Genomic DNA, 26334 nt, shown 5'->3' with positions numbered 1-26334 from the left:
TCACCCCCCCATCATTGGTGGCCAGTGCAGCCTCCCCTCTCCCCCCCCCTTAATTAAAATCACCTTCCCCCATCATTGGTGGCAGCGGAGAGTTCCGACCGGAGTCCTAGTTTAATCGCTGGGGCTCTGATCGGTAACCATGGCAACCAGGACGCTACTGCAGTCCTGGTTGCCATGGTTACTTAGCAATTTTAGAAGCATTATACTTACCTTCGCTGTCTGTGACTGGCCGGGCGCTCCTCCTACTGGTAAGTGAAAGGTCTGTGCGGCGCATTGCTCAGGGCGATGATGGAAGAGAATGCGGCACAGGAGGAGGAGGAAGAGGGATCATTCATAGATAGTGATGTGATGTTTCCTCTCATGCGGATGATGGAGTTTACATATTTAAAGGGAGTGGTTAGGGGCCTGACCGAGTACAACAAAATCCATGCGATGTGCTTTGTGCCCCAAATTTTTTCTGTGGCGGTATATTGTACGTGGGCTGGTGGGGTTTGTATGCCAGGGCAGCTTTATCATGCCACATGCAACATGTGAAGAGTACAGGCATCAGGAAGTCCACATGGTTGCCCCGTCCAGACTGACTGCTGAGCCAGCACTGCTGCCACCTTTCATTGGGGTGAGACCTGCAGTGTCTTCTATGAACTCGCCATGCCCCTCACGGAATACCTTGGGTTGTCTTCTTTCCAAAATGGGGTCACTTGTGGGGTATTTATACTGCCCTGGCATTTTAGGGGCCCTAAAGCGTGAGAAGTAGTTTGGAATCCAAATGCGTAAAAATGCCCTGTGAAATCCTAAAGGTACTCATTGGAATTTGGGCCCCTTTGCGCACCTAGGCTGCAAAAAAGTGTCACACATGTGGTATCGCCGTACTCAGAAGAAGTGGGGCAATGTGTTTTGGGGTGTGTTTTTACATATACCCATACTGTGTGTGAGAAATATCTCTGTAAATGACAACTTTTTAAAAAATTTTATACAAAGTTGTCAATTTACAGAGATATTTCTCTCACCCAGCATGGGTATATGTAAAAATACACCCCAAAACACATTGCCCTACTTCTTCTGAGTACGGCGATACCACATGTGTGACACTTTTGTGCAGCCTAGGTGCGTAAAGGGGCCGAAAGTCCAACGAGTATCTTTAGGCTTTACAGGGTTGCTCACAATTTAGCCCCGCCCAAAATGCCAGAACAGTAAACACACCCCACAAATGACCCCATTTCGGAAAGTAGACACCCCAAGGTATTCACTAAGGGGCATAGTGAGTCCGTGGGAGATTTTTATTTTTTTTGCCAGAAGTTAGCAGAAATGGAAACTTTATTTTATTTATTTTTTTCTCAGAAAGTGTCATATTCCGCTAACTTGTGAAAAATTTTTTAATCGTACATGAACTCACCATGCCCCTCCACGAATACTTTGGGGTGTCTTCTTTCTAAAATGGGGTCATTTGGGGGGTATTTATACTATCCTGGCATTCTAGCACCTCAAGAAACATGACAGGTGCTCAGAAAGTCAGAGCTGCTTCAAAATGCGGAAATTCACATTTTTGTACCATAGTTTGTAAACGCTATAGCTTTTGCGCAAACCAATAAATATACACTTATTGGATTTTTTTATCAAAGACATGTAGCACAATAAATTCGGACACAAATTGTATAGAAATGTAATTATATTTGAACAATTTTACCAGAAAAAGTTAAAAATACACTTTTTTGAGAAAATTGCGGTCTATTTTGATTAAAGGGGTATTCCCATCTTGCCTTTTCAATCTTACCAGCAGTAAATGTCCTGATAACTTCCTGGTTTGGCTCAGGCAGTTGAGTGAAGGCCGGCCACGCCTCCTCATGACTCACCCTGAGAGCTCAGTCCTTGCCTGCTCGTTCATGTGGATGAGTCATCAGTCAGAGCCTGCAGAGTATGTAAAGCCCATCCCCCTGCTGGGGAATCACTCAGTGACCACTGACCAATGCTAGTGAACTAATGTAGTAGTAACCTGTGGCTGTCCTGCATTCTAATACACTTTTACACATAAAACCTGTGTTAGGCTACTTTCACACATGCGGCAGGACGGATGCTGTTCACCATGTCGGATCCGTCCTGCGGCTATTTTGCCGGACCGCCGCTCCGTCCCCATTGACTATAATGGGGACGGGGGCAGAGCTCCAGCGGTGCACGGCGAAAAGCCGCCGGACTAAAATTACTGCATGTCAGGCTTTTTAGTCCGGCGGCTTTCGCCGTGCTGCGCCGGAGCTCCGCCCCGGTCCTCATTATAGTCAATGGGAACGGAGCGGCGGTCCGGCGGCACGGCGAAATAGCCGCAGGACGGATCCGACATGGTGAACAGCATCCATCCTGCCGCAAGTGTGAAAATAGCCTAACAAACCCATTCTGTGCAGCAAAAACAATAAATCACTACAGCCCAAATGCATTTTAGCTAGTAGCCATATGATCTGTGCTAGATATAGATAGGTATATTCACTGACTTATTACCCAGCTTTCCTGGTGTCTGATATTATCACTGACTTATTACCCAGCTTTCCCGGTCTCAGATATTATCACTGACTTATTACCCAGCTTTCCCGGTCTCAGATATTATCACTGACTTATTACCCAGCTTTCCCGGTGTCTGATATTATCACTGACTTATTACCCAGCTTTCCCGGTCTCAGATATTATCACTGACTTATTACCCAGCTTTCCCGGTCTCAGATATTATCACTGACTTATTACTTATGTCATATATAGATAATCCCCTCCACACCAATCACTGAGGATGTACTAGCGCATACCTGGCTCTGCTACATATCAGTGTTTTTCACTCCTACACTTGTACTATTGCACCACCATTGTATATATGTCATATATAGATAATTCCCTCCACACCAATCACTGAGGATGTACCAGCGCATACCTGGCTCTGCTACATATCAGAGTTTTTCACTCCTTCACTTGTACTATTGCATCACCATTCTATATATGTCATATATAGATAATTCCTCCCACACCAATCACTGAGGATGTACCAGCGCATACCTGGCTCTGCTACATATCAGTGTTTTTCACTCCTACACTTGTACTATTGCACCACCATTCTATATATGTCATATATAGATAATCCCCTCCACACCAATCACTGAGGATGTACTAGCGCATACCTGGCTCTGCTACATATCAGTGTTTTTCACTCCTACACTAGTACTATTGCACCACCATTCTATATATGTCATATATAGATAATTCCCTCCACACCAATCACTGAGGATGTACTAGCGCATACCTGGCTCTGCTACATATCAGTGTTTTTCACTCCTACACTTGTACTATTGCACCACCATTCTATATATGTCATATATAGATAATTCCCTCCACACCAATCACTGAGGATGTACTAGCGCATAACTGGCACTGCTACATATCAGTGTTTTTCACTCCTACACTAGTACTATTGCACCACCATTTTATATATGTCATATATAGATAATTCCCTCCACACCAATCACTGAGGATGTACTAGCGCATACCTGGCTCTGCTACATCTGTCCGTTTTTATCTCTTCAACCAGCACAGTGTTCGAACAGCAGCATATTTGCCCCTGCTACATCGGTTTCTCTATAACACCAGCATTGATGCTGACCCGCCACATATTCAGCTCTGCTACATCTGTCTATTCCCTTCCCCACTATAACTATGGCAGAACATCAGCATATTCTGCTCTGCAACATCCATCAGCCCCCATCAGCCTCAAACAGCCCCCATCATCTTCAAATAGCCCCCATATGCATCAAAGCCCCCATTATCCTCATATAGCCCCCATCAGCCTCATATAGCCCCATCAGCCTCATATAGCCCCCATCAGCCTCATATAGCCCCCATCAGCCTCATATAGCCCCCATCAGCCTCATATAGCCCCCCATCAGCCTCATATAGCCCCCATCAGCCTCATATAGCCCCCATCAGCCTCATATAGCCCCCCATCAGCCCCATATAGCTCCCATCATGCTCATATAGCCCCAATCAGCCTCATATAGCCCCCATCAGCCTCATATAGCCCCCATCAGCCTCATATAGCCCCCATCAGCCTCATATAGCCCCCATCAGCCTCATATAGCCCCCCATCAGCCTCATATAGCGCCCCCATCAGCCTCATATAGCGCCCCCTCAGCCTCATATAGCCCCCCATCAGCCTCATATAGCGCCCCCATTAGCCTCATATAGCCCCCCATCAGCCTCATATAGCCCCCATCAGCCTCATATAGCCCACATCAGCCTCATATAGCCCCCCATCAGCCTCATATAGCCCCCATCAGCCTCATATAGCGCCCCCATCAGACTCATATAGCTCCCCCCTCAGCCTCATATAGCCCCCCCATCAGCCTCATATAGCGCCCCATTAGCCTCATTTAGCCCCCCCATTAGCCTCATTTAGCCCTCCCCCATTAGCCTCAATTACCCCCCCCATTAGCCTCATTTAGCCCCCCCATCAGCCTCATATAGCCCCCCATCATCATCCATCCACCCCAAAAGTCACTCTGTCTGCCCCCTCAAGTGCCTCCATCAGCCCCCCATCTCATATATAACAAATACTCACCCCGCTGTCTCTCCCACGCCGTCCGCTCTCTGAGTCCTCTCTTCCTTCCACGAAGTAATCGGCCGGTCACGCATGCGCAGATCTATTTTCCTTTTTGCTGCGCTTCAACGCGGCTCAAAGGAAAATAGATCTGCGCATGCGCGGACGGCCCGGAGACGTGCGCGATCTCGATAAGAATTGCAGCCGCCACTAGATCACCAGGGAAGGAGTGCGCAAGCGCGGCCAATGGATGCGGCCGGCTAGCGGCGGCCGTATCCATGGGCAGCGCTTATAAACTAGTCATTTCGGATTTTGAATTTATAAAAGAATAGTAGTTTTTTTTTAATTAGTTGTATTTAGTAAAAAGTTTATTGGGGGGTGTAATTGAATGAGGCATGATTGTATAGATGGGAATACCCCTTTAATATCAGAAAAACGAAAATTCTCAGCAGCAATCAAATACCACCAAAAGAAAGCTGTATTTGTGAGAAGAAAAGGAGGTAAAATTCATTTGGGTGCCAAGTTGCATGACCGAGCAATAAACCGTTAAAGTTGTGAAGTGCCGATTTGTAAAAAAGGGCCTGGTCACTAGGGGGGTATAAACCTGTGGTCCTGAAGTGGTTAAACAGATTTTGCAACTTTTGTATATCAGTTTTCTGGTGGAATGATAAATCTCTCCTTGTGCTGTGAACTACCAAAAGCAGTGGACATAATAATTAGGCTACTTACACACTCGCGTTTGGTGCGGATCCGTCATGGATCTGCACAGATGGATCCGTTCAGATAATACAACCATCTGCATCCATTCAGAATGGATCCGTTTGTATTATCTTTAACATAGCCAAGACGATTCCGTCTTGAACACGATTGAAAGTCAATGGAGGACGGATCCGTTTTCTATTGTGCAGATTGTGTCATAGAAAACTGATCCGTCCCCATTGACTTACATTGTGTGTCAGAACGGATCCGTTTGGCTCAGTTTAGTCAGACGGACACCAAAGCGGAATAGAGACCGAACGAAGGCAAACTGAGGCATACTGATCGGATCCTTTTCCATTCAGAATGCATGAGCAAAGGTGATCAGTTTTGGACCGCTTGTGAGAACCCTGAACGGATCTCACAAACGGAAAGCCAAAACACCAGTTTGAAAGTAGCCTTAATCATCGCCGGTAAGTTGTGAGAGTCACCCACAACAAATATCATCCATAACCCCAATTGTAGTATCAAAAAACTGATTTTACTGATTCGTGACCATACCTAAAAGCAGGACATTGAGATAACCCATAATTTCCAACATATCTTCTTTGGTGTTCTATATCATCAATCTCAGTGAATTGAAGATAGGACAGTTAGCAGTAAAATAGGGCGGATAGAGACCAGTAAGGTAGGGTAATAACCAGTAAGTTAGGACATTGACCAGTAATATATGGAAGTGAATTGTAAGATAAGGCAGTGATCTGTAAATTAGGGTGGGAAGTGACCAGTACGATAAAGGGGGCAGTGAATAGATGAACCAATTGGCTGCTATGAACAAGCTCCACTCGTCTTATGCAGTGGTTTAGATGAACCTCTTCATCCACATAAATCATCCCATACAGTTCCCTGGTACAGTAATGATCCCCCTCCTGCAATGTCTGACTGAGAACTTACCATCATCTAAAGAGGGGTCGCAGACCTCACTACAGACACACGGATGCTTCTCTCTTGCAGACAGAGGGGGTGATGCAGCAAAGCTGGGAGACATCTTCCTCCTCCTGCAGCCGGTAACCAGGAATGACAGTTGGTAACAGCAATCATCATTCATGTTTCTGAGGGGAAGTGCTGATTGGTTGATCAGATTCTAATCCACCAATCAGCAGCTCTCTGTTCTCTACAGCCTGGGACTGGAGGAGCACACAACAGCCCGAGCCCTGAGTACAGCACAACCGATGTGTGGGACTGTGAGGCGGACTGCATTTTCTTGATTAAAGGACCAATTATTACCCCCATAGCAAAGTGGTGGTATTAAGTTCCTGAAGTTGATGTACTGGAAGCAGAAAAAAGGAGTAAGGATTTGAGTGATTTTGACAAGAACCAAATTGTAGTTGACAGACAACTGCATGGTCGGACTGGGGTTTTTTGGGCCCACCAGATGCAAATTTTCTGGGGGCCCAAACCCCATATCATCAATAAAGTCTATCAGATTTTGATTGAAAGAAATAGACCCTAGTGGCAACGTATTGGCTCAAAAGGCAGTTCCACATGTTTTTTTCTCTTGAATGTTTTGGGCCCACTATGGCATCAGAACCTGGGCCCACCAGAGGATCCTCTGGTTGTCTGGTGGGCCTGTCTGACACTGGACAACTGGGTCAAAGTATCTCCAAAATGGCAGGTATTGTGAGGTGTTCCTGGTATGCAGTGATTATTACATACTACAAGTAGTTTAAGGAAGGACAATTGGTGTATCTGACAACAGGGTACTCAAGACTTATTGATGCGCAGGGGGGCAAAGACTAGCCTGTCTCATGCAATCCCAAAGAAACAATACAGCAGCACAGACTACTAGAAAATGTAATGCTGAATGTGATGGAAAGGTGTCAGAGCATACCGTGCATTACAGTTTGCTGTATATGTAATTAAGACCCCAGACCTTACCTCTGAATTAATTCAGACCCAAACCAGGCCAAAAAATGTGTTCTAACCTCTGACCAGAACCCTAAATTAATTCAGACCTCATAGCAAACCCCTAAGTTAAAGGAGCTGTCACTCCTTCACTCCTTGTTCACTGAAAATGTGGCCGCTGGAGTCATCAGCTGATGTTCTCTCAACATCTCCAGAAAACAGCTGATTTTGCTGGGAGAAGCCTCGACCATCCACATCCAGCCAGGTATTTCATTTCAGATGAATGGCTGTCCCTATAACAGAAGTGTGACCTAAGTCTGAGTCAGGGATGCTCATACAAAGCAGCTCTCAGTTTTAGCTCTTAGAGGGGAGTCCCAAGCCCTAATACAATGTCCTGATGCCAGGTTTCCTTGCTACTCCAGAAGAACAGGAATTCCAGGCCCAAATACAACGTTCTGATACCAGGTCAGAAATAACAAACTGCAGTGTGTAACCCCTATCAGTTGTAAGACACTGAGTAAGAGGATTGAATGCTGACAGGGAGTGGGCCCCTGTGTTAGGCGCCAAGGTTGGGCATCATCACGCCTGGGAATTTAGGTACGGGGCTATGCAGTGAACTGAATCTTTGTGAAGGATAGCCTAATTATGATTCTGGAGTCTTGGGTGAGGATGACAGGGCAGACACGCATCTCTAGGCATGTTACTACACAAATCAGCATTGAAAACTATTGGTAGAACGATGGTTCTGCTGTCCTGTGGCCAAATGTGCTTGAAGTTTATAGGGAACAGCTCCTTCTGCTTACAGAGAAATGACATTTTCTTTAGTTTTTAATCTTCTCTAATTAAATTACAATAATTATTGACCAATTCAAGACCATTTACCCAACCCCACCCCCCTTCCGTAACAGACACATCTTCCATTTATTTAGTACATGTGTCTTCAAAAGCCATAACTTTCCTTTTCCTATTTGGTCTTTTAGATAAAGTCTGCATTTTTTTTGTTTGTTTTTTGTGATAAGTGAGACATTTTATGTCATTTTTATTATTTTTATTTTTTTACCTGGGAAAATGTGAAAAGAAAAAAATAGTCTGTTTTCATGTTTTCTTAAGTGTTTCTGTAAGTATTCTCACGGTCCCAACCACCAGAGAGGCTGACACTTTTTCCTATGGTGTGCAAGCACGACCACCGCTGATGAATTGCAGGGTGGTCATGACTCCTGGATATGAGCAGTGTATAATGTGATTGAAAATTGAATCAAGCCAGCAAAGGAAGCAATATAGACAATCACAATACATTAGTAAGTGCTTTCATTAATTTTGTTTACGTGATATACACTCACCTAAAGAATTATTAGGAACACCATACTAATACGGTGTTGGACCCCCTTTTGCCTTCAGAACTGCCTTAATTCTACGTGGCATTGATTCAACAAGGTGCTGATAGCATTCTTTAGAAATGTTGGCCCATATTGATAGGATAGCATCTTGCAGTTGATGGAGATTTGAGGGATGCACATCCAGGGCACGAAGCTCCCGTTCCACCACATCTCAAAGATGCTCTATTGGGTTGAGATCTGGTGACTGTGGGGGCCATTTTAGTACAGTGAACTCATTGTCATGTTCAAGAAACCAATTTGAAATGATTCGAGCTTTGTGACATGGTGCATTATCCTGCTGGAAGTAGCCATCAGAGGATGGGTACATGGTGGTCATGAAGGAATGGACATGGTCAGAAACAATGATCAGATAGCCCGTGGCATTTAAATGATGCCCAATTGGCACTAAGGGGCCTAAAGTGTGCCCAGAAAACATCCCCTACACCATTACACCACCACCACCAGCCTGCACAGTGGTAACAAGGCATGATGGATACATGTTCTCATTCTGTTTACGCCAAATTCGGACTCTACCATTTGAATGTCTCAACAGAAATCGAGACTCATCAGACCAGGCAACATTTTTCCAGTCTTCAACAGTCCAATTTTGGTGAGCTCGTGCAAATTGTAGCCTCTTTTTCCTATTTGTAGTGGAGATGAGTGGTACCCGGTGGCGTCTTCTGCTGTTGTAGCCCATCCGCCTCAAGGTTGTGCATGTTGTGGCTTCACAAATGCTTTGCTGCATACCTCGGTTGTAACGAGTGGTTATTTCAGTCAACGTTGCTCTTCTATCAGCTTGAATCAGTCGGCCCATTCTCCTCTGACCTCTAGCATCCACAAGGCATTTTTGCCCACAGGACTGCTGCATACTGAATGTTTTTCCCTTTTCACACCATTCTTTGTAAACCCTAGAAAAGGTTGTGCGTGAAAATCCCAGTAACTGAGCAGATTGTGAAATACTCAGACCGACCCGTCTGGCACCAACAACCATGCCACGCTCAAAACGGCTTAAATCACCTTTCTTTCCCATTCTGACATTCAGTTTGGAGTTCAGGAGATTGTCTTGACCCGGATCACACCCTTAAATGCATTGAAGAAACTGCCATGTGATTGGTTGACTAGATAATTGCATTAATGAGAAATAGAACAGGTGTTCCTAATAATTCTTTAGTTGAGTGTATGTCATTTGTCAAATTGAATAAAAAAAAGTGAAAACAGACAATTTTCTCTTTTTCCCCCCTTTAAGTCCCCTTTCAATTTCAGTCATTTTTATATAGGGGATACATGGGCGTCAATATGTAAAAACATTAGGGGCTTCGGACCTGGATGTTTTGTCCTAGGCCTGAATCTACTGCCTGCTGGACCCAAATGACTGTACAATTTAATCCCTGCACTGCAGCGCTACCATACTGGATGATTTGCCCTGGACCCCCTGCTCAGCTGGTCCACAGATAGTGAAAATACAAGGGTGACTTCTGACCAGGATGCACTGCAGGAGCTGAAAGCAGGGCCGGCCTTAGGGTTGTGCAACCAGTGTGGCAAAATAGGGTGCATTGCCCTGCATTCCTGAAGAGGGCGCCAAAGCAACTTTCCCAAAGGCAATGAAGCTATTCATTTTCACCTTGCTCCATCCCTGCTTCCCCGTCATCAGCTCTTACCTAACAACTGTGACGGCCCCTGAGTTTCCTTTGAGCGGTAATGTCTCTTGAGAAGAAAAGCAACAACTGCTTCCTCCCACATGCTGTTTTGTTGGAAGCAGTTTATGTTGTGCACTGTGCACCTCGTCCGGACACCCCACAGAGATGACCTGACATGCTTCACTAAGTTACTGAAAAGGCTTCAAGTGGTGAGTCTGTCTATATCTACCTCTATCTATCTATCTACATAATCAAAGAATGAACCAGCACCTCCAGGGTTAATAGCAGGTGCAAGCTACCATGCTATGCTAGCCAGCTATGTATATACAAATAAAGTAGCAGCACACCACTAAAAGCACTAAGATACAAGTAAGATATCTATCTATCTAATATCTATCTATCTATCTATCTATCTATCTATCCATCCATACCTCTATGTCAGTCTGTCTGTCTGTCTATCTATCTATCTGAAAGGGGCGCCTCCCACCAGGGCCCTCCTAAAATGCGTCCCAGTTGTAGGAAATGCCGAGTTGTGTAGTACAGCCTAAATGTCTCTTTATGTGTCACAATGCTCCTACGCGGATACTGCTGGACCCCAGGCTTTGGCTCCAAAGCAATGAAAAGGGGGAACAATTAAGGGATTGTAAAGAACTTGAGTCCAGACCTTCAGATGAAGAATAATGGCAGCTTTACTTTGAATAAACGTTTCTTCAAACAGTTCACAGGCTTTGTCTTGGTTCCAGCAGGATTTAGCATTAAACTGGCAGGCAAACTCAACTCTGCTCTATCCTTCTCTCACTCTGCTGCACTGACAAGCTGACTGGATAACTTGGCTTCTTCTTTACGCTGCACTTCACTTTTTAGTCGGACTTATCGTCAGCCAAGGAACTTTACTCCTGGCTCCTGAGGCTTTAGGTTTCTGCCTCCGTGGCCAGCAGAGGTTAAGGTGCTCTGGCTGGCGTGGGCACGTCAAGCAAAGACATGCCCCTGCACACCCTTCCCCTTGCAGGGGGTAAACTAAACTCTAACTCTAATTGGTCCCCACCATTCTTGCAGGAAGTAGTACTAGCCCACTTCTCTCCGGGGGGGGGGGGGAATGGAATGGTAAGTTCCATTCTATCTAAGATAGCTCTGCCAGAAATGCTGCCACCTGCTGGTGAACCAGGCACATGAAATGAACAGTTACATAACATTATTATAAATGCACAATGTTGAGGGACCTGGACATAAATATGTAGGTGACATAAAGGTTAGACCATAAAAGATAGAAGAAAGGTGCAGAAGTGATAACATCACTCTGGGGTGTTACATATCCTCATACGGTAACTATTTATCTCTCATATCTATCCATGCATCCCTCTATGTCAGTCTGTCTATATGTCTGTCTATCTATCTATCTATCTATCTAACATTATCATGTCGATATATCTACAATATCATATGTACCTATTTTTTTCTATGTACTGTGGGGATTCGCTCTGGTAAACAGGATAAGCAGACGCAGTATAGAGGAGCGGACGCAGTATAGAGGCACCAACCAGTTTGTAAACCAAAAGTTCAGTGTTTATTCACACGTTAGAAAGTTCACAGAACAAAAAAACACTTTCAAGCAAAAATGTTACCTTGCAGTATTGGTGTCAGTTCACACCATGCGGCCTGTTCTGCCAACAAGAGTCCATCAGCAGGCTTTAGTCGGCCTGTTTCCCCTCACATGGGTCTCAGCCCTCTTCCCCCGCACAAGCCTCAGATCCCAATACAGAGAACGCCTCGGCATGAACCCAGCTGTCTCTTAGGGTCCATTCACATATCTGTGTGTGTTTTGTGGATCCGCAGATCCGCAAAACACGGACACCGGCAAAGTGTGTTACACATTTTGCAGACTGCACATCGCCGGCACTTAATAGAAAATGCCTAATCTTTTTTCCGGATGGGAATTTTGGACCCGGAAGTGCGGGTCCACATTTCCGGATCCGGGTAGCACATTGTGCTGCCCCATAGAAATGAATGGATCCGCAATTCCATTCCGCAAAATGCGGAACAGAATTGCAGACGTGTGAATGAAGCCTTAAAGCAGGCATCCTCAAACTGCGGCCCTCCAGCTGTTGTAAAACTACAACTCCCACAATGCCCTGCTGTAGGCTGATACCTGTAGGCTGTTCTGGCATGTTGGGAGTTGTAGTTTTGAAACAGCTGGAGGGCCGCAGTTTGAGGATGCCTGCCTTAAAGGCAGCTAGGTGTTAACAAAAACCTGGACCGGCACCTGCGATCCAGTCCGGTGTTTGACCTTACCTGACTGCTAATTAGTCCAGCAGCACACACTGGGAGGAAAATACCTGCCTCCACATACACCTCCCTTTACTGTGTCCCAGTCCCTACATAGATACCCCCACCATAATAGATTTGGATTTTTGTATTCCTTTTATTTGGTGTTGGGATATGTATCCCTGTCCATATGACTTATTGCTCCATACAATCTTCATGTAGGTGGACACACTGTTCAAGAGAACCAAATCCGCAATGAAAACCTGGCATAATTGTGTGTTACATGCAAATTTGTTGTGGATTTTACTGCAGATTTGCCATGGATTTCACCCCAGTGGCGTAGGGATCGCCATAGCAACGGCTATGGGGCCCTACGCCACTAGGGGGCCCGTCCGACCGCATTCAAAATTTTTTATTTTTTTATTTTTTTTAACACACACAGACAGCCAGGAGGTGGCGTAACTACCAGGGAAGCAGCTGCTTCGGGGCCCGACAGTTTATTTTCAAGTTAGTTAAATATCGATGTCTTACTGTTCAGGGCCCCTCGCTAATGTGCTCTAATCTTACTGTATATTCTAAAGTCTCCTGATGTGTCTGGGATTCGAACCCACAACCTCCAATGTATCAGTGTCAAAGCATTAACCCTCACAGCCATAAAGGAGGCATTGCAACTGACTGAAAAAATTTGACACTTCTACTGTTATAGCTGGCTAAGTGTACATCTATACACATGACAGCTGCCCCAACACACCCAGCACTGCTATATCTCTATATGACAGCTATCCCAGCACACTCAGCTCTGCTATATCTCTATATATGAGCAGCTGTCATGTGTATAGATGTACACTTAGCCAGCTATAACAGTAGAAGTCTCATAATTTTTCAGTCAGCAGCAAGGCAGCTGTTATGGTTTTGAGGTTAGGTGCCCTGCCTCTGATACAGAAGGTCGTGGGTTCTAATCCCAGCAGAAACCTTTTCTGAAATACAAGCAGTGACTCCATATATGGACATACAGGGCGTGACACAATACAGGGAGGGACACAGGAAGAGGCTGCATCGCATCGCTGACATGGAGGTAAGTAGAAGTGTTCATTTAATTTTTTTTAATACCCGACTGTTACTGCCATGGGGGGAGCGGGGGGGGGGGGGGGGTTGGCACCTGACCTGATACTGGCACATGGGGGGGGGGGAGAGAGGCACCTGATACTGTGGATGGCACTGTTTAGGGGAGGGGGATCTGTGTATGGCACTATTTAGGGGAGAGGGATCTGTGGATGGCACTATTTAGGGGAGTGTGGATGGCACTGTGGATGGCACTATTTAGGGGAGGGGGGATCTGTGGATGGCACTATTTAGGGGAGAGGGATCTGTGGATGGCACTATTTAGGGGAGGGGGGATCTGTTGATGGCACTATTTAGGGGAGGGGGGGATCTGTGGATGGCACTATTTAGGGGAGGGGGGATCTGTTGATGGCACTATTTAGGGGAGGGGGATCTGTGTATGGCACTATTTAGGGGAGAGGGATCTGTGGATGGCACTATTTAGGGGAGAGGGATCTGTGGATGGCACTATTTAGGGGAGGGGGATCTGTGTATGGCACTATTTAGGGGAGGGGGATCTGTTGATGGCACTATTTAGGGGAGGGGGATCTGTGTATGGCACTATTTAGGGGAGGGGGATCTGTGGATAGCACTATTTAGGGGAGGGGGATCTGTGGATGGCACTATTTAGGGGAGGGAGGATCTGTGGATGGCACTATTTAGGGGAGGGGGATCTGTGGATGGCACTATTTAGGGGAGGGGGGATCTGTGGATGGCACTATTTAGGGGAGGGGGGATCTGTGTATGGACCTATTTAGGGGAGGGGGATCTGTTGATGGCACTATTTAGGGGAGGGGGATCTGTGGATGGCACTATTTAGGGGAGGGGGATCTGTGGATGGCACAGAGGGGGGGCCCATAATTTTTTTGCTATGGGGCCCATGCATTTCTAGCTACGCCCCTGTTTCACCCTATACATTGTGAAATCCACACTAAAACCAGCACACATAATTGACGCTGTACATTTGCGGGTTTCGATGTGCATTAGGTCAGTTTTGCCACAGATCTTACCCTTCCTTTGAAAAGAGTGAAATCCACACCAAAACCACAAATATAGCCGACATGCTGCAGATTTCTAAATCCGCACGGCAAAGTGTACATGAGGTTTGTGCAATCTCATACACCTTGCTGTACATTTAGGTCAGCTGCACACTGTGCAGATTTGTGTGCAGAAAATCCGCATGGATTCCTCACTAAAGCCGCACAGTGTGGTTATGTGGTTTTTGGTGTGGATTTCCCGCAGATCTCATCCTTCCATTGAAAAGGGTGAAATCCACTCAAGAAAAATGCAGCAACACCCGACATGCCGCAGATTTCAAAATCCACATATCAGGTCAATTTCTGCACCTAAGGAAAAACGTGCAGGCATCCTAAAAGTGACCTAAATGGTAAAAATACCTAAAAATCTGCATTTCAGGTCAAATTTTGTGCTGAAAATGTTCGCTTTATGTAGATGGAGTTTGTTAAAATATCATTAGGGCTTTTTAGGAAATCAGTTCTTTCTTTTGTCTTTTAAAAGAAATAGTGTTTAGTTAAAGGGGTTATCCTGCGATTAATGTAAAAAAGAAAAATCGGACAACATATAGTACATGATAAGTACCGAACTTTAGGATTTTTTGACCCCGAACATTTCAGTAAAAGCTTGGGTTCGGGTTCGGTGTTTGGCGAGTTAATGGCGCTTTTTGAAAGGCTACAGAGAAGCCAATCAACAAGCATTTAACTTGTGTGCCCTTAGAAGCCATCACAGCCATGCCTACTAATGGCATATCTGTGATTGGCCAGAGCAGCATGTGACCCAGCCTCTATATAAGCTGGAGTCACGTAGCGCTGCACGTCACTCTGCTGTTACTAGTGTAGGGAGAGGATGCTGCTACTGCTGTGAGGGAGAGAATAGGAAAGAATCAGTTATCAGAAGTGCTTGTTAACTCTGCGATTTACAGCAATTTTGTTTTGTGGGTGCAGTGCACCATTTTTTTACCCTACTTTGAGCCCAGTGACACAGAAAAAGAGCTTTTATCCATCTGTTAGTTAGGTGGGCGGCGGCGGCCATTTTATGCAAGTTCAGTGCACCAGCAAAGCATATTTGCATTCGTGACAATGAAATACAAGCTTGAAATACTGCAATTATATTCTGGGTTTTTAAAAAACACCAATTTTTTGAGAGACCCTACATCTGGGGCCTTTGCTGCATTTGTCACAGTGAAATACAAGCTTGAAATACTGCAATTATATTTTGTTTTTTTTAAAAACGCCCTTTTTTTTGCAATACCCTACATCTGGGGCCTTTGCTGCATTTCTGACAGTCCAATACAAGCGTTAGATACTGCTGTTATATTCTGGTTTTAAAAAAACACCCATTTTGGGCAAGATAATAAATTTGCAGCCTTTGCTGCATTTCTGACAGTCCAATACAAGCGTGATATACCGCTATTATATTCTGGTATTAAAAAAAAAAAAAACATTTTGGGCAAGATAATACATTTGTGGCCTTTGTTGCATTTTTCACAGTGAAATACAAGCTCAAAATACTGCAATTATATTCTGGGTTTTAAAAAAACACCCATTTTTTGCAATACCCTACATCTGGGGCCTTTGCTGCATTTGTCACAGTCAAATACAACCAGTCAATACTGCAGTTACATTGTTGGTTGCCAAATTAACATTTTTTGTGACCATGAAGTAATTGTATAAAATTCGCCTGTCACACTGTTGTGTGACCTCAATAAATTTTCCCTCTTTATGACATTGGCACTGCCTTACTCTCAGTGAACTTAATTGTTGACAATTGGTGGTTACATTGTCGCCTGACATAAACCCTTTGTTAGTTTGGTGGGCGTCAAATAAGGGACGTGGCTCCGGTTGTGGTGCTGCTGGTGGAGCTCCTGTTACAGGGAGATGACGTGGTCGATCTGTGCCAGCTACACGCACAAGCAGGGCCGTCTTTGCCGCAGGGCAAAAGGGGCAGCTGCCCCGGGCCCAGTTGCTCCCGGGGGCCCAAGGGAGCTCAGTTTCCCGACTCCCATTCACTAGTCTATGCTATGCGAGCGAGCGGTGTGTGGCTCGCTCATTAGTAAAGGACTTGTCTGTCCAGTGGCGTTGCGAGGGGGGTGCGGTGGGTGCAGGCCGCACCGGGTGACACCAGTCTGATGGGTTGTCACCTGCGGCCCACTGGCGCTTGAGTTCTCACTCACAAGTCTTCAGAACAAGCAAGCACGTCGGCGCCGTCACGTGGTAAATGGGGTGTGACTCACCGCAGCCTGGTGAGTGGCGCCGCGGCGGAACATCCAGCAGGGACTAAGTCTCCGCCTTTGGAGCTAATGGGATTGGGTGTTGAGTCACGGACTCACGTGACCAGTGACTCACTCACCTTACACAGCCAGACCTGACACTTCCGTGCTGGGAGGAGGAGGTGGGTAGAGCGCAGAGAGCGCAATCACGCATATTGACTTTATTTTATATTCGAAATTTAGACCGGTCACCAAATTATTAATTAACCCCATTCATAATGACGGCCCCAGGAGACATAAGGGTTTGGGTTCTCTCTGTCTGCTGCTGAACTGTGGCCTGGGGCCACCCGGCCACATTTACTAATCTTTGCTCAGGGGGGCCCTCATGGTGTGGTGTGGACTGGTCATCCCTTCCCTGCACAACCAGGTGTGCACTGCGCAACGCCATCTGTGGCAAGGTCCACTACGGATACATGGACCAGTAAGCATGGTCAGGGACATTATATCTCCCAGCAGCACACTGGGTAAATGCAGTGGCGGCTGGGCCTGAGGCGGATAGCAGTTTGGCGCATGTCCTTCCACCACCAAGGATTGCAGGGCACTTCTCTTTGCCTCCTGCTGCTTCCTCCTCCTACTCCGCTTCCTCATCCTCTACCGCCTCCTCATCCGGTCAGCGTAACACCTTCACCACCAACTTCAGCACAGCCAGGGGTAAACGACAGCAGACAGTTTTAAAACTTTTCTGTTTGGGGGACAAACCCCACACCGCGCAGGAGCTGTGAACGGGCTTTGAACAACAGACCGATGAGTGGTTGGTGCCAGTGAGCCTCAAGCCCGGCCTGGTGGTGTGCGATAATGGGCGAAATCTCGTAGCAGCTCTGGGCCTAGCCGGTTTGACGCACATCCCTTGCCTGGCACATGTGCTGAATTTGGTGGTGCACAAATTCCTTAAAAATTACCCCGATATGTCAGAGCTGCTGCAGAAAGTGCGGGCCCGTCTGTGCGCGCTTTCAGCGTTCTCACCCTGCTGCTTCTCGCTCGTAAGCGCTGCAGCGTAACTTCGGCCTTCCTGCTCACCGCCTCATATGCGACGTGCCCACAAGGTGGAAATCCACCTTGCACATGCTGGCCAGACTGTGCGAGCAGCAGCAGGCGATAGTGGAGTTTCAGCTGCAGCACGCATGGGTAAGTCGCTCTGCGGAACAGCATTTCAGCACCAATGAGTGGGCCTCCATGTGAGACTTGTGTGCCTTGTTGTGCTGTTTCGAGTACTCCACCATCATAGGCAGTGCCAATGACGCCGTTCTCAGCATTATTATCCCACTTCTATGCCTCCTTAAAAAAATGCTCAGGGCGATGATGGAAGAGAATGTGGAACAGGAGGAGGAGGAAGAGGGATCATTTCCAAGGGTTTCAGGCCAGTCATTCACAAGTGGCTCCGAGGGTGGGTTCCTGCACCCACAAATGCCAGGTACACAATTGTTCAGCAAGGGCACAGTTCTGGAGGATGAGGAGTTGGAGGATGAGGAGGAGGAGATGGAGGAGGAGGAACCGTGTTCACAGTAGGGTGGCACCCAGACCAGCTCATGGCCATCACTGGTGTGCGGCTGGGGGGACACAGACGATACACCTCCCACAGAGGACAGCTTGTCGTTGCTTTTTGGGCAGCCTGGCACACATGAGTGATTACATGCTGCAGTGTCTCCGCAACGACCACAGAGTTGTCCACATTCTAACTTGTGCTGATTACTGGGTGGTCACGCTGCTGGATCCCCATTACAAGGACAACGTACCATCCTTAATTCCGTCACTGGAGCGTGATCGTAAGATGCGCGAGTACAAGCACACGTTGGTAGACGTGCTGCTGGTGGCATTCCCACCTGATAGCGGGGCAAAGTGGAAGCACAGGCGAAGGCAGAGGAGGAGCACCTCAGAAGGCAGGGTTAGCATGGCCGAAAAGTGGAAAAGTTTTGTCAGCACGCCACAACAACCAGCACCACCAGCTGATATGGAATGTCTTAGCAGGAGGCAGCATTTCACCAACATGGTGGAGCAGTATGTGTGCACACGCCTACACATACTGAATGATGGGTCTGCCCCCTTCAACTTCTGGGTCTCCAAACTGGGCACATGGCCTGAGCTTGCCCTTCACGCCTTGGAGGTGCTGGCCTGCCCTGCAGCCAGTGTATTGTCTGAACGTGCGTTTAGCACGGCAGGGGGCGCTATCACAGACAAGCGCAGCCACCTGTCCACAGCCAATGTGGACAAGCTCACGTTCATTAAAATAAACCAGGCATGGATCCCACAGGACTTCTCCGTACCTTTTGCAGAATAGACATGTATACCGGCCTTACCCAGCCATTGTTATACTCCAGCGCAATTGCTCATTGTTGTATTTTTGATATTTCACACTCGTTTGGGGTGTACCCGAATTTAAACCAAAAAAAATAAAATAAAACCAAAAAACAATGTTGGCTACCTCCTCCTCCTCCACCGCCGCTTCCACCTACACCGCTACTCAATCAGAGTTTCTGACAGCACACCACATGAAATTTTCAATGCAATTAATTTATTTATTCAGCCCGACATTACATCATTTTGAAAAGCAATGTTTCGGGCTTACATATTATGCCCTTCATCAGGCTCGTCTGATAAAAGTGTATATATGGAACCGGCACCACTACGTCCACCGCTTCCTCAACCTCCTACTCCATAGGGTTAATAAATTTCACTAAGTTGTCTGTTACATTGTCGGGTGAAATTCACAAATTTTTGGCTGTGATATACCCCTGCTCTACCTAGTGGAAAGGGAAATACATTTCACTAATTTCTCTGTTACATAGTTGGGTGACATTCACCAATTTTTGGCTGTGATATGCCCCTGCTCTACCTAGTAGACAGGTTAATAAATTTCACTAATTTGTCTGTTAAATTGTCGGGTGAAACTCACCAATTTTTGGCTGTGATTTGCCCATATACATTTGCAGCCCTCTAGCCCTTTCCATGACTTTTTTAGAGCCATTTTAGTGCTCCAAAGTTCGGGTCCCCCTTGACTTCAATGGGGTTCGGGGTCAAGTTCGGGTCCCGAACTTGAACTTTTTTGTGAACTTCGGCCGAACCCGTCGAACCCGAACATCCAGGTGTCCGCTCAACTCTAATCATTGAGTCTGTATTGCTGGCTACCATTTACTATTATTATTACTGAACATCCCTGACATTTGGCCAGTCAACCCAGCATCACCGTACAGGAACCAGTGAGTCCATTAAAGGTGATTGTAACGGCATATTGAGCCTTCATGAGATTGGGGTGAAGTTGGGCTGATCTGCAGTACGAGGCATGCTCACATCTGTATGTATGGCGCTGTGCCTGGAGACACAATGATAGGGCTGCTGGGCCTCTTTGTAATGGCTCACAGAGGCTACGCTCCCCATAGCTTACAATGGAGAGGTAGCTGGCAATGAAATGGTAGGTGGCCATTGTAGGTTATGTGGAGTGCTGCCTCCATGAACCACTGAATATGGGACACGGCACCTCTGTTCTTCCAATAAGTGAAGATACCAGCGGTGGGATCCCGCATCCATCACGTTGATATGTCATAAATGTATATGATGGGAATGCCCTTTATCTATCATTGTAGTAGAATTCTTATAGTATATAGCATTACACAATGTATGACTATAATATATTGGAGGGAAAGCAGGCTGACAATCATTATGACCAATTTTGTAGCTCCCAGCAAGGTTGTCAGGTTGTCTGGGCTCCAAGTTTTACTGTAAAATCAAGCTCACAAAGGGGTTATTTGGTTTCAGGGTGAAATCGGACAACCCTCTGGATCAAGCTGCACCAAAGAGTGGGTAAGTACTTACCTTCCAGATCCTACACTGCCACCACGGTTGTCCAGGCCGGGCTCTATTTATCCTGGTGCAGTGTTGACTTCATGTCGGCAACATGTGACTGCTGAAGCCAATCTCTGGCCTCACCAGCCAAAAATTGCCTGCAGCAGTCATGTGTTGTCCGACATGACATCAACGCTACAGCAGGATAAATAGAGCTCGGCTGGAGAACCGGAGCGCCAGCTATGCTGGACCTGGCAGCCCCGTCTAAATATCATCTGCCCCTGATAAACATAGAAAAGTGTCGGCAGATAAGAACCATTTGGCCCATCTAGTCTGCCCAATATACTGAATACTATGAATAGCCCCTGGCCCTATCTTATATGAAGGATGGCCTTATGCCTATCCCATGCATGCTTAAACTCCTTCACTGTATTTGAAGATACCACTTCTGCAGGAAGGCTATTCCATGCATCCACTACTCTCTCAATAAAGTAATACTTCCTGATATTACTTTTAAACCTGGAAACTAGGGAAGGAACAGGTCACCTCCTAAACAACCCTAATCCGGGCCCTAACTACCTATCAATATGAATAGACCTTGAAGGTAGGAATATTCATATGCTGTCTGTATACCTAGGCCCTTATATCACTATAAGGCACTGGAATGAGGTTAGGACCAAAGACAACCGATTCCTCCCCAGATGGACAAATGGAAGTCTCTGTCTCAGGCCCAGATACAAACAACAGGGAATATAACAAACACAAAACAATAAGAAAAGACAAGACTTATCTGAAAATTGGCAACTCCAGAATCACCACAGAGTACAACTGACCAGCTAGTTAGAAGGCAGGAAGAAAATCTATAAACCACACCTCCAAGAGTGAGAAGCGGCTACTTGTGGGAGAAGTAAATTACCAACAAGCAACACCTGAAACAAAGTGTGTGGCATTTACCAAAACACAGACACAATAAGATCCACAGTGAACTTGTCAATTTAACCCACGAATTGCCAGTCAATCCGATCTCCTGGTACCTGCCACGGGAACGTCCATGACACTAACACATGCCCAGGGGTGGCATTCAAATTTTTAACAACAGGTTCCCAACTAAATGGCGGACACGCGGTGTCATGACACATGTTTACATATACATACACCATACAGGGGCATAACTACCATAGCGGAAGACTATGCGACTGCTATGGGGCTGTCATGTACGGAGGGAAGAGTGCAGCCCTGATCTCCCCCTGCACTTCTGTCCCTACCTACTTGCATGGCCCGCCCTAACTGACGGCGTACAACTTGGCGTGGTCCCTAGCTTAGATACGTGGAGGGGCCTAAAGGGTACTAAATTAATACGTAACAGAGTCAGGGAAGCAAAGGTCAAAGCAAAGAGGTCACACAGGTACACAAGGGAAAAATACAATAGCAAGGTCAAAACAAACCGAAGTCAGAAGCTGAGAAGTCACATCAATTCCAAGGAGGTAACAAGGTCTACTGTAGGTCAGAAACAAAGCCGAGGTTCAAACGCAATAGCAAGGTAAATAGGAACGCTGGTGAAAGTAGAAAGACCAATCACAGGCAACCTGTGGCCAGCAGGCTTCCTGTTTAAATAGCCCAGACTGGTGAGTCACATGACGTGGCCAGCGTCACATGACTCACATAACACAGCCCAATATGGCTAAGCGCTTGTTGTCTAAGGGACGGAGGACGCCGGGCAAGCCTAGGAGGCATGCGTGGCCGGATCCTCGCCACCCCCTGGTCCCCATGGAGACGAGGACGCCGCCCGCATCCTCGCTCCGCTATGCGCGTGGAATGCCGCCGGCTCCCCTCTACAGGGGCCCAAGGCAAGAGGGGGCACAGTTTTGAGGATCAAAACTTGGTTAGTACTCTACCCTCTAAAGGAACAAATGAGGCAGTGGAAAAAATGGCCCAAGGAGCATTGAAAGGGGTTTAGATGAAAACCCTTCTGTCCTATGTGGGGGGCTTGGTTTGATCCTTGCTATGGGGCCCTTACTTCACTATTTAAGCCACTGACACCATATATACTGTATGCAACACACATAAATACACCATATATACACTACACACACATACCACCTAACTTTTAAAAAGCCTAAGGAGGCAAACTATCAGTGCTGACCCACACCTCTAACTCCACCCAATGTCTATCTGTACATGTCCCAACCTTGCCTAGTCTCCATTGTGCCTCTCCATTATGCCACATCTAGGATGGTTGGGAGGTATGCATATCTAAACAGACTATATAGACATTACACTCACATACTGTAATCACATACTGTATACAATATACAACCATGTATGATACACCGTACAGTATATAGATTACACCTAGGCTGCACTTACAGTAGATTTACCTACTCCATATATATTTTATACACATTTGTACCTAGCACTAAAGACATATTTGCATACACATTATATATAGTGCTAACCAGAATACAGCGCCCCATACTTCTTACATTCAGTGACTTCTCCTCTGATGCAGACGTTCTCTTTCCCCATCTTCTCCTTTCGGACAAGACCACCATGAAGATTTTTCACCCCTCTCATCTTGTTTGACAAAAAGACATCTTAGGTTCCTACCTTTCCATCATCCTCCCACCTTCTGAACAACTCATCCTGCCACCTCCAATACTGTGCCCGCTGTTCTCCCCAATACTATCCAGCAGAAACAGATAAACCCCTTGATAACACTAGTACCACACAGACAGTGCCCTTCAATAATTATTGGCACACACTGCCCTAAAATAACTGCACCCAGCAAATAGTGCCCCTGACATTAATAGTGTAAACATTATGTCCCTCAATTACTACTGGGGGACTATGGGGTACAAGATTACTAGTATGGGCACTATGGGAGCATTATTACTTCTGGGGCACAGTGGGGACATTATTGTTAGGGCACTATTACTACTAAGTGCACTCTGGCAGAGAATTATTACTATTGGTGGGACTTTGGGGAGCACTATAACTGTGAGGGGCCCCAAATAAATGCCCCCATAGTGCTCCTTCCCCTTCCCCATAGTGCCCCCATAATGTGTCTATAGAATATATGGCCCCATAGTGTTCTCCCCCCAAGCCCATAGTGCCCCCATAATGTGCCAGTATAAAATTCCCCCATAGTCTCCCCCATAATGTGCTAGTATAAATGCCCCTTCTTAGCGCCCCCATTATGTGCCTATATAATATGCCCCCATAGTGTTCGTCCCCCCTCCAACACCATAATGCCCCCTATAATGTGCCAGTATAAGATGCCCTCATAGTGTCCCCCATGATGTGCCAGTGTAAATGTCCCCAGTAGATGCCCCTAGATGTGCCAGTATAAATGCCCTTAGCAGATGCCCCCATAGTGTCCCCCATGATGTGCCAGTATAAATTCCCCCAGTAAATGCCCCCATAGTCCACATCATGTGCCAGTGTAAATGCCCCCAGTAAATGCTCCCATAGTCCCCCCATGATGTGCCAGTATAAAAGCCCCCATTAGATTCGCCCATGATGAGCCAGTGTAAATGCCCCCAGTAGATGCCCCCATAGGCCCCCATAATGTGCCAGTATAAATGCCCCCAGTATACAGTCAGGTCCATAAATATTGGGACATCGACACAATTCTAACATTTTTGGCTCTATACACCACCACAATGGATTTGAAATTAAACGAACAAGATGTGCTTTAACTGCAGACTGTCAGCTTTAATTTGATGGTATTTACATCCAAATCAGGAGAACGGTGTAGGAATTACAACAGTTTGCATATGTGCCTCCCACTTGTTAAGGGACCAAAAGTAATGGGACAGAATAATAATCATAAATCAAACTTTCACTTTTTAATACTTAGTTGCAAATCCTTTGCAGTAAATTACGGCCTGAAGTCTGGAACGCATAGACATCACCAGACGCTGGGTTTCATCCCTGGTGATGCTCTGCCAGGCCTCTACTGCAACTGTCTTCAGTTCCTGCTTTTTGTTGGGGCATTTTCCCTTCAGTTTTGTCTTCAGCAAGTGAAATGCATGCTCAATCGGATTCAGGTCAGGTGATTGACTTGGCCATTGCATAACATTCCACTTCTTTCCCTTAAAAAACTCTTTGGTTGCTTTTGCAGTATGCTTTGGGTCATTGTCCATCTGCACTGTGAAGCGCCATCCAATGAGTTCTGAAGCATTTGGCTGAATATGAGCAGATAATATTGCCCAAAACACTTCAGAATTCATGCTGCTGCTTTTGTAAGCAGTCACAACATCAATAAATACAAGAGAACCAGTTCCATTGGCAGCCATACATGCCCACGCCATGACACTACCACCACCATGCTTCACTGATGAGGTGGTATGCTTAGGATCATGAGCAGTTCCTTTCACTCTGGTACAAATTGATCTTGGTCTCATCTGTCCATAGGATGTTGTTCCAGAACTGTGAAGGCTTTTTTACATGTCGTTTGGCAAACTCTAATCTGGCATTCCTGTTTTTGAGGCTCACCAATGGTTTACATCTTGTGATGAACCCTCTGTATTCACTCTGGTGAAGTCTTCTTTTGATTGTTGACTTTGACACACACACACCTACCTCCTGGAGAGTGTTCTTGATCTGGCCAACTGTTGTGAAGGGTGTTTTCTTCACCAGGTAAAGAATTCTTCGGTCATCCACCACAGTTGTTTTCCGTGGTCTTCCGGGTCTTTTGGTGTTGCTGAGCTCACCGGTGCGTTCCTTCTTTTTAAGAATGTTCCAAACAGTTGTTTTGGCCACGCCTAATGTTTTTGCTATGTCTCTGATGGGTTTGTTGTGTTTTTTCAGCCTAATGATGGCTTGCTTCCCTGATAGTGACAGCTCTTTGGATCTCATCTTGAGAGTTGACAGCAACAGATTCCAAATGCAAATAGCACACTTGAAATGAACTCTGTACTTTGTATCTGCTTATTGTAATTGGGATCGTGAGGGAATATCACACACCTGGCCATGGAACAGCTGAGAAGCCAATTGTCCCATTACTTTTGGTTCCCTAACAAGTGGGAGGCACATATGCAAACTGTTGTAATTCTTACACCGTTCACCTGATTTGGATGTAAATACCCTCAAATTAAAGCTGACAGTGTGCAGTTAAAGCACATCTTGTTTGTTTCATTTCAAATCCATTGTGGTGGTGCATGGAGCCAAAAATGTTACAATTGCGTCAATGTCCCAATATTTATGGACTTCACTGTAGATTACCCATAGTCCCCCATGATGTGCTAGTAGATGACCTCATAGTGTCCCCTATGATGTTCCAGTAATGCCCCCAGTAGATGCCACCATAGTGTGCCACAGAACAGAAAAAATAAACACTTATACTTACCTCCACACTGTCAACGATGCAATGCAGGCCTCTTCCAGCCTGTGTCCCGCGCAGTACAAAGCCCGGCTCAAGCGGATGCAATGACATCATTGCACCGCCTGCGCCGGCCTCTGATAGGCTGTAGGCAATAGTCCTTCAGCCTATCAGAGGAACAGGGAAGGCAGTTGCCTCTCCCTTGCCCTGCTGCAGCTTTCATCTGTATTGCTGTCCTGAGGACGGCAATACAAATTAATGTAAGGAGATGAGCGCTTCCACAATGGAAGCGCTCATCTCCCACTGCCGCCGCCAGAGCACCTGATCGGGATTCAGCTGGTAACACGGTTATCCGATTCTGCTGTAATTTTAACAACCAGATCTGGAGAACAGGAGGGAGCCGTCTG

At 46.2% G+C, this 26334-nt stretch overlaps 1 long non-coding RNA gene across 1 annotated transcript; it reads left to right on the top strand.

The window, feature by feature from the left end:
- Window positions 1-1776: 1776 nt before the first annotated feature.
- Window positions 1777-26334, top strand: LOC120986916. Its single transcript, XR_005775844.1, has 3 exons — window positions 1777-1897; window positions 19103-19106; window positions 26324-26334. It is a non-coding gene; the product is annotated as an uncharacterized LOC120986916 (long non-coding RNA).

The sequence above is a fragment of the Bufo bufo genome, chromosome 1 (genome assembly GCF_905171765.1).
Source record: "Bufo bufo chromosome 1, aBufBuf1.1, whole genome shotgun sequence".
NCBI lineage: Eukaryota > Metazoa > Chordata > Amphibia > Anura > Bufonidae > Bufo > Bufo bufo.
Note: the sequence above shows the minus strand (reverse complement) of the source record. Positions and strands in the feature narration are given on the sequence as shown.